Here is a 12,403-nt window from a genome sequence, read left to right as displayed (position 1 = left end):
CCTGCACACGAGATAAGTTTGTAAGGAAACATGTCTCTGTCCGAAATGTCTAATATTTTGAACAAATCAGGGTGTCCTAATGTCCGATTACTCTGGTCATCCATGATTACATAAACTTGATGTTTTTCGTCCGGCTTTCCAGCTAAGTGAATATTAACTAACACTGTCTTTGCGCAAGATCGCCCTGTAAAACCTTGTCCACATAACTTTGTACACCTTGTAGAGACGCTGACCGTATTGTCCTCGGTTTCCGTTTTTTCTCGTAGTTCCTCCTTATTATGTAATGCACCTGGATGTTTATCGCTACCACAAACACTGCACTGCAACTTTGCAGTACAGTTCTTGTAAATATGAGCAGAAGTCTCACAGCACCTGAAGCACAGGTTGTTTTCCCTCAGAAACTGTTTTCGTTGGGTGATGGTTTTCTTCCTGAATCCTCTACAATCATTCAAGGAATGCTTAGTTTCGTGGATTGGACACAGAGGAGTTGATGATGTGTTTGCAGATGTGTTGCAATTGTCTATCTGTGTTTTTCTGACTGTGACAGACGAAATCTGTTGTGTTCCTGCAGGCTTATGACTGTTCTGTTTGTTGTAGGAAGTATTATTTGTAGTATCTAACCTACTAACAGATGCTGGGGTACACACTAGACCTGGGTCGTTCATCATGGTGCTCTGTTCTCTAATGAAGTCACAGAACTCTGTAAATGGGGGAAAGGAGACTGTATGACGCTTTTTGTACTTTGACGCTCTGCTAGTCCATTTGTTCTGAAGACTGGTCGGTAGTTTGTTTACAATTGGGAGTACCCCCATTGAAGAATTGAAGTAACTCAACAAGGTTTCATACTTTGGATCCTCCATAACCGATTCTATCTCTGATAATATATCAGACAGTTCATAAAGTTTCTTCATATCTTTTCCCACTCTCTGAAAGTTTGCTAGTTTTTCTTGTAAAGCTCTTTCAATAATCTCTGGGCTTCCGTATCTTTCGTCCAATCGCTGCCACAGTCTAAGTATGCCTCTAGTAGGGTTCGTTGGATTAGATGCCCGAAGACTTTTTGCATGTTTCACAGACTCAGGCCCAAGGTACTTAATCAGCAGATCAAACTCTTCAGAAGGGCATAGGTTTAGTTCAGATTTTATTCTAACAAAGCTGGTTTTCCACACAGAATAATGTTCAGGTTTGTCATCAAAACTGCTCAATCTCTGTAGAATTAGTTCCTTTTTCATTAGAAACTGAGTGAATTCTGTGAACCCTGTGGACGTATGGCGTTCAGGTTCATGAAAGGTGGGGCGCAATGGTTCAAAGCCGGCATGATTTTGAATGTCTGGTGATACGTGTGCTGGCTGTTGATGTTCAAAGCTACCTGTGATATCCAATGAACGGCTAGCTGGTTCATGAAATGGGCGAGCTGTTTCATGAAGTTGTATGGAAGGTTCACGATTTGGTTCAGAGAATGTAGGGTATCTGTGTTGATTATAAGATTCATGAGTAGCATTATTCTGTTCAGGATGTTGAGAGTTGACTTGTCCCTTAGGCATGGTGTAGCCCTGTGTCGACAACAGAGTTTGTTCATGTTCAGGTGTATGGTAACTATAGGCTGGTTCGTGTAGCACAGGTTGAACTTTACCATAATTTCTCCATTGAGGGATTTCAGTAGAATAGTTGTCTGGTTTGTTAGACATAAGTCTATCAGATTCATGATGTGATAGATGAACTGGTTCACAAATCTGTTCATGGGAAAATGACTGAACAAGTTCTCCCTGCCTCGATTTGTATGTGTGAGGTTCGGGTTGACTAGGCCTTGCTAGCTCAGTATTTTGAAGTGGTTCTGGAGTCAAATAATTATCTTGTTCAGTAGTGTGAACTAGTTCAGGTTCATGATGGTCTGATCTGGCATGATCCGGTGAACGACTTCTGGTGTTCTGATCTAAGACATATTCTTTAGTCCTTTTAGACTTATAATTAGTTGATACGATGTCTGTAGGAAAGTCTGAGTCGTAGGCCTGAAATTCAGCTTCTGCTTTAATAACGTTTTTTCCTCCCTTTTCTAATAAATCAAGATTTGCATCGATTTCAGACCTTTTACGTTCATTTTCAGCACGTAATATTGCATTATCTTCATTGAGTCGAGCCCTTTCTTTCTTTAATTCATTTTCACGTCGTTCAAACTCTAGTCCAGCTCTTGCTGCTACAGCCTTAGCTCGTATCTGTATTAGATCTGATGACCTACTAGACCTATAGGATTGTTTACTACTGGTACTCCTTGCTGACCCCTTACTGTCGTTTGGATCCCGAGCAGAAACATGTGGTGACCCTTCATGGTCGGGGTGAGCTACTACGCTCGATGGCTTGGACATGGTTTATATGCTCATAGCTGATGAAATGATCCTTTACTGTACAGCGACGAAAATTACGACACGAGACCTGGTCTTGTTAAGATGTAATTTAATGCTGAACGAATCAAGTAAGGCTGAAATACAGAAACAAAATCTGTATCAGCAACGATATCATGATATTGACATATCTTTAGAATTACACAATTATTAGCTATTAGATCGATTAAACATTACATGTACATACATATGCATCATATAATACCAATATATCTTTAGAATCAACCTAATATTATCTAAACTTACATCATATGGGGCTATGCACTTTAACCGTGGTCGTCCATGTTTCGGATCGTTGTATCAACGTTTTACAAAAGAGTGAACACAAGGGAGATCACTCTGAAGAATAATTATAAAATACAAGCAAGGGAAGTAACTCTAAGCAACTATCCTATTTTAAAGTTGCACACTAATATTTGAGGCAACACAGGGAATGTTGCCGTATAGTTTTATTAAGCAATCACCGTACCACGTGTCGTCATCCACTCCAGCAGCTAACATTCAGCTTGCTTACCATTCTCATTTGCATCCATGAAGTAAGTATTACAATTTACATATATACAGTAGTTACAAGAGTCTACATTATTTGATGAGTTGGCATAAACATGTTTCTGTGTGTTTATTTTTTTAATTATTTGTACTTATATTCGAAGAGTCACATGGCTTGCTTACGATAACGCAGGCCTAGAACCACGTGAATATATATGCGATAGACTTAATGATATATAATTATGAGATATATAAATAAATGTGCCGTTTTTTATGAATTTAAAAAAATATTCAATATGTCTAATCTATTAGTTTAGAGAATCCCTTTTGTGGCCTCGTGTCTCAAGTGTATGCGTGCGAGGTCAGTGTGTTTATAGGTATGTTAGGATCTGGGTCACATGTGCAGTTCGCGACCATGTATATATGCAGTATTATGCATCTGCTAGCTTGTACTAATCTGTGCGGTTTGCTGTTATTGGTTTTTGTTTATAGATTTTGTAAAATTAGAAAATAAAATGTGTTGTTTATATAATTCGATAGGAGTTTAGAAAATAAATATATGATCTTATATGAGTGTTCATTTCATATGCAATTTTATGAAACGAGTCTATGAATTTTTCTTTTTTCGAGACGAGTTTCATAAAATCTCTTATGAAATGAACACAAATTTACGATACTTTTTATCACATAACTCCAAATATCTACATAACAAAAAATTTCACGTCAAAAGGTATTCCAAAATTCTAGCAGAGGCCGACATTTTGACATGCCGGCCTCGTAATCCGACGTCACATCATGTTTCCTGACGTCATTTCATTGTTTCTGTATGACGTCACAATGAATTTCCAGCCAATGAGAATCGCTCCAGGTCATATTACACTAGTGACATACGCAAAAATATTGCACGGGCGAAATCACTGGATATCAGGCGGATTATGTGATAAAAGGCGATTTCAGTCATCCAGAGGTTTTAATATTTAGGTCTAGGTATTAAGTATGTATCGATAGGAGTTTAGACAGTTTTAGACGTTATCAGGCATTCAGGGGTTTTAATATTTAGGTCTAGGTATTACGTATGTATCGATAGGAGTTTTAAACAGTTTTAGACGTTATCAGGCATTCAGGGGTTTTAATATTTAGGTCTAGGTATTACGTATGTATCGATAGGAGTTTAAACAGTTTTAGACGTTATCAGGCATTCAGGGGTTTTGATATTTAGGTCTAGGTATTACGTATGTATCGATAGGAGTTTAGACAGTTTTAGACGTTATCAGGCATTCAGGGGTTTTAATATTTAGGTCTAGGTATCGATAGGAGATTAGACAGTATAGGGCGTTATCAGTCATCCAGAGGTTTTAATATTAACAGTGCGTAAAATTAGTATCAATTATCACCTTCTTTTATCGATTTGAACATGATAATCGATGAAAACATCTTTCAATTCTCCTAAATCAAAAAGTTCAAAGCGGTGAAAAATATCGTCCGGCAGGCCTGCATGACGAAAACCGTGAATGACTGTTTGGGAATGTGTTTTCGCGCCAAACGTCAATCTGTGTCGTCACGAAAACGTCATAATATAAAAATTCACTTGTGTAGACGCTTATGTGGTACAAAATTGATAGACTTCAACATTTTGCGGTCGCTTCGGGTATAAATCATTCACATGAACCGGTTCGATTATGAAGTACGTAACAAAAATCGATTAATACTTTAAACAATGACATAGTCATTCAGATCCCCCGCCAATGGAGATATCAAAGCTGAAGTAAGTTTGATTGTGGAGACTTATGTGTATGAAAAAAAAACAGGAAAAAGGAAGCTGAGCTAAAGAAAGATGGAGTATAATTCAAGTAGAGCGGGGCTGCAATTGTTGAATCAGGTATACAGCCTTGACATTTATATTAGACTATATACACAAAGATGGGTAAAGTTTTGCGAAGTAACATTTACCATTTACCATGATATTTTCAGCAATGTTTCCATGGTAACAAAAAAAGTGCAAAAAATGAAAACCTAAAAATAGCAAAAGGTACTACTAGACCATAAAAAGAATGTGTCTATGAAGTTTCGTGGAAGTATCTCTACTGGTTTTAGAGTTATGCTCCGGAAATGAACCTCCTACAAAAATATGATATTTTCAGCAATGTTTCTATGGTTACAGAAAAAAAGCACAAAAAGTGAAAACCTAAAAATAGCAAAAGGCACTACTAGACCATAAGAACAATGTGTCTATGAAGTTTCATGGAAATATCTCTGCTGGTTTTAGAGTTGTGCTCCGGAAACGATTCTTACACAAAAATCTGCCATTTTCAGCAATGTTTCCATGGTAACGGAAAAAGTGCAAAAATGAAAACCTAAAATTAGCAAAAGGTACCGCTAGACCATAAAAAGAATGTGTCTATGAAGTTTCGTGGAAGTATCTCAACCGGTTTTCCAGTTATGCTGCGGAAACGAACCTGGTACAAAAATATGATATTTTCAGCAATGTTTCCATGGTTACGGAAAAAGTGCAAAAAATGCAAACCTAAAATTAGCAAAATGCAATACTAGACCATAAGAACAATGTGTCTATGAAGTTTCATGGAAATATCTCTGCTGGTTTTAGAGTTGTGCTCCGGAAACGATTCTTACACAAAAATCTGCCATTTTCAGCAATGTTTCCATGGTTACAGAAAAATGTACAAAAAATGAAAACCTTAAAATAGCAAAAGGCACTACTAGACCATAAGACCAATGTGTTTAAGAAGTTTCGTGGAATTATCTCTTCCTTCTGCTTTTAGAGTCATGCTCCGGAAACGAACCTGGTGCAAAAATATGATATTTTCAGCAATGTTTCCATGGTTACGGAAAAAATGCAAAAAATGCAAACCTAAAAATAGCAAAAGGCACTACTAGACTATAAGACCAATGTGTGTATGAAGTTTCGTGGAAATGTCTCTACTGGTTTTAGAGTTATGCTCCGGAAACCATTCGTACGGACGGACGGACGGACGGAACCCATTTGTATATCCCCCGCCAACTTCGTTGGGCGGGGGATAATAATCTAGCTATATTACGGCGCATTGGCATTCGACCGACTTTTGGTTTTTAAGGATACGGTCCGAATCTCAACTGATTGATTTTTCATCTGGCAGAACATTCCAAACGTGAAGAAACAAAGGCAAATATTTGTCATATGATGACATATCACGAGTTTCCCTTCATATTAGATTTATAATACTCGTTTCGTTTTTACGTTTTTTTTCTCGCTAAAGGCTGGCAAAAAATTAAATTCTAAACTCGTATCATAAATCTAAAATGAAGGGAACCTCGTGACAGATCCTCTATATATCTTTTGTAGAACTCTTAGCAACAAACACTAGTGATAGAAAATAATAAGATACGAAAGTTTATTAAAACGAGCATATCCCATCACGTAAGGGCATGATCACCCAAGGAAACGCCCTATTTAAATCGTAAGATATCGAACAATGATATTCATTTGTAAAAATAGGTAGAAATATCACGGAACACCACATTCATCTAGAAATATTTACATTTTCACTTCGCTCCGTCTCAATGAAACTAGTAAACTCCTATCAATTTATTTACAACATGGGGGCTCGTCCGAGATTATATAAGGGGAAATGGAGGAAGAGAAAGAATACCTGCTGAAAGGATGGCTCTATCATGAACCTGTTGAGAACTTGAGGAAAGCGGTTGGCGATGTGGAGGTCCCATGCGTCACAAACCAGGATAGAATGTCGAAAGTGGAAATCTTAGGTGTGCTCGACAAGTGGTTGTCAAAGGAGAGGGCAAAGGAAAGGATATCGGTCCTTGAATCGCTTGACTTACCGTTAAACGACGACATCCAGAAATTAGAGGAACTCTTAAGCTTGCAGCCAAGAATAAAAACAGAAACACAGGTAACACCCGAGGTGAAATTCAAACAGGAAGTTCCACCAGACACTAAAATGATCACTAGAAACTTCCAGAAAGAGTTTAAGATTCATGGTTCCATTGATTCAACGAAAAGTTTAGCTTTTGTTAGTCTTGTTCGGCAAATTTCAACGGGCTTAAAACGTGGATACTCGGAAGTTGAGATTGTTGAAGCTATTATAAGAGCAGTGCCAAGTGGGTCAAATTTGAGGGCATATCTTGAGGGTCGGCCAGAGATAACCCTTGCAGCACTCCGTAGTGTTTTACGTTCACATTACCAGGAGCGATCCGCTACACAGCTGTACAATCAACGCTGTCAACTAACTCAGTCACCAGATAGGGACACAACCTTTGTTTGTTTGTTTGATTAATTAACGTCTTATTAACAGCTATGGTCATGTAAGGAAGGCCTCCCATGTACGCTATGCAGTGTGTTGCGTGTATGTTGTGCGAGGTGCGTGTTTTGGGAGACTGCGGTATATTCATGTTGTGTCTTCTTGTATAGTGTAACTGTTGCCCTTTTTATAGTGCTATATCACTGAAGCATGCCGCCGAAGACACCAAGCAACACACCCCACCCGGTCACATTATACTGACAACGGGCGAACCAGTCGTCCCACTCCCTGAATGCTGAGCGCTAAGCAGGAGGGACACAACCGAATTTATGCTGCGAGCATTAGAGATAAAACAAAAACTATTGTTTACGTCCAAAGAGGAATCAGCACAGGATTTCATACGACGAAAACGTCATCAACCAAGTTTTCTCTCGAAGTATCCATACCGGCTTGCACATCGATGTTGTAAGATAGGAGTTAAGGCCCCTTCTTGACAGACAGGTTTCAGATGAAGAACTTCTCTCGTCTTCAAGTACAGTAAATATGCGTGAAAACTAGAATGATGCAAAGCGCCAGACAAAACCAATGAAGCCGAAAGCATCAGCTTTAGAAGTAAAGAATTCAGAACTCAAATCATTCAAAGAAGCTGTTTTAGCAACAGAGCTTAAAGAGTTGAAGGCAAAATTTTGTTTGTTTGTTTGTTTGAGTTTTACGGCCCATCGACAACTAAGGTCATTTAGGGCCAAACTACAAGTCATGCATTATTATCAGGATAAAGATCAGGGTAAGAAAAGGCAGGTAAGGACTAAAACACAGATTGTAAACGTTTATTTGATAAAAAAAAGGTTTGCATGGGATAAAATAGTTTTGGCTAAAACACATGAGAAAACTCATGCACAAAGTTGATGAAACGATGAAATGTTGAGATGATACGATGATATGATATGATGAGAAAATGTTCATATTTTGTTTAAAATACCGATTTCTTTGAGATAATTAAAAATACGATTATGTCTCACGGCATGAAACAAAGTGTACATGTCGGAGACATCGTAGTACTTATCTCGTATGTGCTTAAAATCAATACAGTGCACTAAAATATGTTCCACTGTGAGAGGAGAATCACATGCGTGGCATGTGGGAGGATCCTCCCCTCTCAATAGATAGGAATGTGTAAAATATGTGTGTCCAGTTCGGAGCCGAGAGAGAACAACTTCCTCTCTGCGGTCTCTCCGACTGGACAGTTTAGGATTAAGTGTAGGTTGAATTTTAAACAGTTTATTGTTTGTTTCGGTAGACCACCTTTGTTGCCAATGGTGTTTGATGGCTGACTGAATTGAAGGTTTGATGTCGGTGTATGGTAGTTTCAAATATGTTTGTGCTAGGCGAAGAGCAGTCTTAGCTGCTTTATCAGCCTGTTCATTCCCCTTTATCCCCACATGACTGGGAATCCAGAGATAAGTAATTTGAGTTTTAGAAGATAATCGAAAGGTTCGGATTAAAAGATTTTGAATTAGAGTATTTCTAGGGTTTCTTGATTTCAAAGCCTGAAGAACCGAAAGAGAGTCTGAACAGATGATTGCCTTTTCAATGCGGTGTTCTTCGATGTGGTCAAGAGCCAGACCGATAGCACAAGCTTCCGCAGAGAAGATGGAGGCAGCATCTGGAAGTCGGATAGAGGAACAGTGATTAGATGTACAGCATGCTGCCGCAACTTTATCCCCATCTTTTGAGCCGTCAGTGTATATCTTGACAGGATCAGGGAAAGTCCTGATGCACTCCCGAAAGGAGGATTTATGTTCTTCGGGTAATGCACTGGACTTTGTCCTCTCATGCAAAGATAAATTGATATCAGGTGTTTGAATGAGCCATGGTGGTACATCCGATATGGTGTACTCGTCAATGGTGTCGAAATTTATATTTAGTTCTTGCAAAAACTTTGAAATTCTGATGCCAAATGTTGGTATGAGCTTTTGATTTTGTCTGAATATGTCCTGGTGTTGTGGATTAAATACAAGATCGAATGCGGGGTTTTTGGGATTGGATTTCAGTTGAGCAGCATACTGTAAGGATAATTTCTTTCGTCGATCGTCTAGAGATGGCTCATTAACTTCCACATGGAGACTCTTCACAGGTGTTGTTCGAAAAGCTCCAAGTACCAGACGCAGTCCCTGATTCTGGATAGGGTCAAGCATCTGTAGATAGGAGCTGCGAGCCGATCCATAGACAATCGAGCCGTAGTCAAGTTTTGATCTAATAAGTGCACGGTAGATACGCAGAAGCATTTCACGGTCTGCACCCCAATCAGAAAGGGACAGAACACGTAGAATGTTCAGCGCCTTCGAGCACTTATCCTTAAGGTGTTTTATGTGTGGAACAAAGGACATTTTCGAATCAAATATTAATCCAAGAAATTTAGTTTGTTCAACTACTGGAATTTTAATTCCATTGAGTGTGAGGTCTGGATCGTTGTGTGGTTTTCGTTTTTGACAGAAATGCATGCAGACAGTTTTTGATCTTGAAAATCTAAAGCCATTTTCGTCAGCCCAATTTTGTAATTTGCCTAAACATTGTTGAAGTTGTCGTTCTATAGTGTGCATGTTCTTTGATCTGTAACAGATCAAAAAATCATCCACAAATAGAGACCCTTCCGTAGATTGGCCAAGACATTTAGTTATGCTGTTAATTTTTAATCCAAAAAGTGTGACGGATAGGATACCACCCTGGGGGACGCCCATCTCCTGTGTTTCTGTTTCTGAATAAGTTGAACCCGTTCGAACTTTGAAATGCCTGTCAGATATGAAATTTGAAATAAATTTTGGCAAATTACCACGTATACCGATATCATGGAGATCGTTCATGATTCCATATTGCCAAGTTGTGTCGTATGCCTTTTCAAGATCAAAGAATACGGCCACAAGATGTTCTTTCTTGGCAAATGCTTCTCGTATAAATGTTTCTAGTCTAACTAAGTGATCTACCGTTCCCCTGCGGTTTCTAAAGCCGCTTTGCAAAGGACTTAAAATATTGTTTGATTCCATGAACCAAACTAATCTAGTATTTATCATACGTTCTAGAGTTTTACAAATACAACTCTTCAATGAAATAGGACGTTAGTTATTGACATCAGTAGCATCTTTCCCGGCCTTCGGAAGGGGTATAATAGTAGATTTCTTCCAAGACTCGGGAATTTTGCCAGAAGAGTAAACTTGGTTAAATATAGTTAAAAGACATTTTAGTGAAGAGTCTGGTAATTGTTTTAAAAACATGTATGGAATTTTCGTCTGGTCCAGCTGCCGAGTCCTTTGATTTCTCAAGGGACTCGAGCAATTCTGGTATCTCGAAAGGCCTATTGTAACTTTCACTATTGGAGGATTTAAAATTAAGACGTCTCTTTTCCTTTTCCTTTTTAAATTTTTGAAATTTTTTTGAATGATTTTTGACGGATGAATTGTTAGCAAAATTTTTGGCAAAGGCGTCAGCTATTTCGGATTTTGAAGAAAATACTTTATTTTTGTTAATAAGGTGGGATGATGGTGTTGCTTTTCTTTTCCCGCTGATTTTACCAATCATTTCCCAAACTTTCTTCGAAGATGTATTGGAGTTAATTTTTGAGACGTACTCTTTCCAAGTACTTTTCTTGTCGGATTTGATAGACCTTCGAGCTTTTGCTCTCCAAATTTTAAAATTGTTATAGTTTGAGACGGTTGGCGAAGCCAAGTACCGCCTCAGAGCTGAATTTCTACCAGATCTATTGATAAATGAATCATTTGAGAGAAGAAACTTTGTAGGTTTTGGCACGGATTTTGGTATGGTTTTCGTAGCGATAGAAGTGAGCGCTTCTGTGAAAATTTTAATGGGGTCATCAAGGTTAAAAAATTTATCCTCGATGAGCTCCTCTGCGCACAAGGTTTTAAATTGAACCCAGTCCGCCTTATGTAGATTTCAACGAGGAGTATGCTCCTCAAGTTTTGGTGACCCTATGTTATTTAGTATAATTGGAAAGTGATCGCTCCCACAAAGATCATCGTTGACCATCCAATCATAATCCAGAAGAATTGATGGATGGCACAACGATAGATCAATGTGGGTAAGCGAGCCAGAGGCAGGGTGTAAATATGTTGGGGCATTGGTGTTATAAAGACATAAGCTGTTTTTATTAATAAACTCTTCGATACGTCTACCTCTATCGTCAGTGCCTGGGGAGCCCCAGATGCTATTATGACCGTTAAAGTCACCCATGATAATATATGACACTGGTAGTTGTGATACGATGTTACTCAGTTCATCACAACTAAATGGAGTATTTGGAGGTAAATATATAGAACAGACTGTTATTTTACGGTGAAGAGTTGCGCTTATAGCAACAGCTTGTAAGGTGGTATTTAGCTGAAGGCAAAAGTCGCTGCGTTGTGACTTAAGGTAAATGAATCAACCATGTCAGTAAAGGTTGTCGTGCTAACGCAGGTAAACAGTCGAGAAACGCACAGGGGTTATCGACAGGGAACCTACAGTAACCCCAAACTTTGAAAATCCTGGTCCCAGTAAACAGAAGAATAGTACTGATTTGGGCTTAACCCAACAACTCAAAGGTCAAGCACTTTCTATTACACCTTAAACTAAGCGACAGCTTGTTGATTTAGTTGGAGCACAATGCTTGGTGGAATGCGCGATTGGTAAGAGGAAAACTAAAGCATTATGGGATACAGGTGCCAAAGCTTCCCTTCTCCATAAACAATGGCTGGATAACAACCTGCCAGGTGTAGAATTGCGTGATGTCAGTGAGCTCATTGAACGGCTTGCACTGTCATCAACTATTCTATTTCTTGGATGGATCAACCTTGATTTAAAGTGTAATCAGGAGGATTGTACATCAATACAAGTACCGTTCTTAGTGACTGCTCTAGAGCAGATAAGTAGTGACCACCCGATCATTGGTTATAATGTAATCCCTCACCTGACACAGGGACTAAATACAGATCGTATGGAGAAACTGATTGGCTGTAGTTGTCCATCAATACCAAAGAAAAACATTCCAAAGTTGGATAGTGTGATGAATGCTGATGAGGATCGGATAGGATTATTACGAACTGGTAAGCGAGACTAATAGAATCTTACATGGGTTTGTCAAGTGGACAGGGATATCTCAACCCGAGTGAAATATTTTGGCCGGTCAATCTTTCAAATATGGGTCTGTGACGAAAAACTTATTAGAAATAATAGTTTGCTGGTGGAAAACATTTTTACTGCATCAAGGAAAATATG

At 38.7% G+C, this 12,403-nt stretch overlaps 1 protein-coding gene and 1 long non-coding RNA gene across 3 annotated transcripts in view; both read right to left on the bottom strand.

Moving 5' to 3' along the window:
• The window catches only part of LOC138334272 (histidine N-alpha-methyltransferase-like), an 80,116-nt gene that overhangs the window by 19,263 nt on the left and 48,450 nt on the right, over positions 1 to 12,403 (bottom strand). The gene's annotated exons all lie outside the window — the stretch shown is intronic.
• On the bottom strand, positions 2,432 to 2,821 carry LOC138334273 (uncharacterized). Its single transcript, XR_011210080.1, has 2 exons — positions 2,643 to 2,821; positions 2,432 to 2,473 (listed from the first exon to the last, which is right to left on the bottom strand). It is a non-coding gene; the product is annotated as an uncharacterized lncRNA (long non-coding RNA).

The sequence above is a fragment of the Argopecten irradians genome, chromosome 11, assembly GCF_041381155.1.
Source record: "Argopecten irradians isolate NY chromosome 11, Ai_NY, whole genome shotgun sequence".
Taxonomy (NCBI): domain Eukaryota; kingdom Metazoa; phylum Mollusca; class Bivalvia; order Pectinida; family Pectinidae; genus Argopecten; species Argopecten irradians.
Note: the sequence above shows the minus strand (reverse complement) of the source record. Positions and strands in the feature narration are given on the sequence as shown.